The sequence below is a fragment of the Arachis ipaensis genome, chromosome B07 (assembly GCF_000816755.2).
Source record: "Arachis ipaensis cultivar K30076 chromosome B07, Araip1.1, whole genome shotgun sequence".
Classification (NCBI taxonomy): domain Eukaryota; kingdom Viridiplantae; phylum Streptophyta; class Magnoliopsida; order Fabales; family Fabaceae; genus Arachis; species Arachis ipaensis.
The window spans coordinates 83481466-83483292 of record NC_029791.2 but is presented as its reverse complement, the minus strand read 5'-3'; positions in this window follow the sequence as shown (position 1 = coordinate 83483292).

Here is a 1827-nt window from a genome sequence, read left to right as displayed (position 1 = left end):
CAGTCATTTTTCAGCCTCTGAATAAGATTTTTGCTCAGGTCCCTCAATTTCAGCCAGAAAATACCTGAAATCACAGAAAAACACACAAACTCATAGTAAAGTCCAGAAATGTGTTTTTTATTTAAAAACTAATAAAAATATAATAAAAACTAATTAAAATATACTAAAAACAATGCCAAAAAGCGTATAAATTATCCGCTCATCACAACACCAAACTTAAATTGTTGCTTGATCCCAAGCAACTGAAAATCAAATAGGATAAAAAGAATAAAATATACAATGAATTCCAAAAACATCTATGACGATCAGTTTTAATTAGATGAGCGGGGCTTTTTGCTTTTTGCTTCTGAACAGTTTTGGCATCTCACTTTATCCTTTTAAAGTTCAGAATGATTGGCATCTATAGGAACTCAGAATTCAGATAGTGTTATTAATTCTCCTAGTTAATTGTGTTGATTCTTGAATACAGCTACTTTATGAGTCTTGGTCGTGACCCTAAGCATTTTTGGGAATGATTGAGCGTTGGATGAACTCCAACCATCCCCTAGCCACAGGCTTAAGGTCATGCCTTCTTAGTTGAACCGACTTCCCTCTTGAATCTCTCCTCCATTGAGCGCCCTCTTCACAAATGTCTATGAGGACTTGGTCCAACCTTTGATCAAAGTTGACCCTTATAGTGTAGGGGTGTGCATCTTCTTGCATCATGGGCAAGTTGAATGCCAACCTTACATTTTCCAGACTGAAATCTAAGTATTTCCCCCGAACCATTGTAAGCCAATTTTTAGGGTCTGGGTTCACACTCTGATCATGGTTCTTGGTGATCCATGCATTGGCATAGAACTCTTGAACCATTAAGATTCTGACTTGTTGAATGGGGTTGGTGAGAACTTCCCAACCTCTTCTTCGAATCTCATGTCGGATCTCCAGATGTTCACCCTTTTTGAGCTTGAAAGGGACCTCGGGGATCACTTTCTTCTTGGCCACAACTTCATAGAAGTGGTCTTGATGCACCTTTAAAATGAATCTCTCCATCCTTCATGACTCGGAGGCGGAAGCTTTTGCCTTCCCTTTCCTCTTTCTAGAGGTTTCTCCGGCCTTAGGTGCCATAAATGGTTATGGAAAAACAAAAAGCAATGCTTTTACCACACCAAACTTAGAAGGTTTGCTCGTCCTCGAGCAAAAGAAGAAAGAAGAGAGTAGAGGAAGAAGAAATAGAGGAGATGGAGGTGGGTTAGTGTTTCAGCCAAGGGGGAGAAGTAGTGTTTAAGAAGTGTGAAAATAAAGGGGTGAAGATGGATTTATATAGGGGTGGGGAGAGGGTTTGGGTTCGGCCATGTATGGGTGGGTTTGGGAGGGAAAGTGTATTTCAATGGTGAGCTAGGTGGGGTTTATGATGGATGGATGTAGATTGGTGATGAGCGGATATTTTATATGCTTTTTGGGGATAATTTCATATAGTTTTGAGTATGTTTTAGTTAGTTTTTAGTCTATTTTTATTAGTTTTTAGGAAAAAATCATATTTCTGGACTTTACTATGAGTTGTGTGTTTTTCTGTAATTTCAGGTATTTTTCTGGCTGAAATTGAAGGAGCTGAGCAAAAATCTGATTCAGGCTGAAAAAGGACTGCTGATGCTATTGGATTCTGACCTCCCTGCACTCAAAGTGGATTTTCTGGAGCTACAGAACTCGAAATGGCGTGCTTCCAATTGCGTTGGAAAGTAGACATCCAGGGCTTTCCAGCAATATATAATAGTCTATACTTTGAACAAGAATAGACGACGTAAACGGGCGTTCAACGCCAGTCCTCTGCCCAAGTCTGGCGTCCAA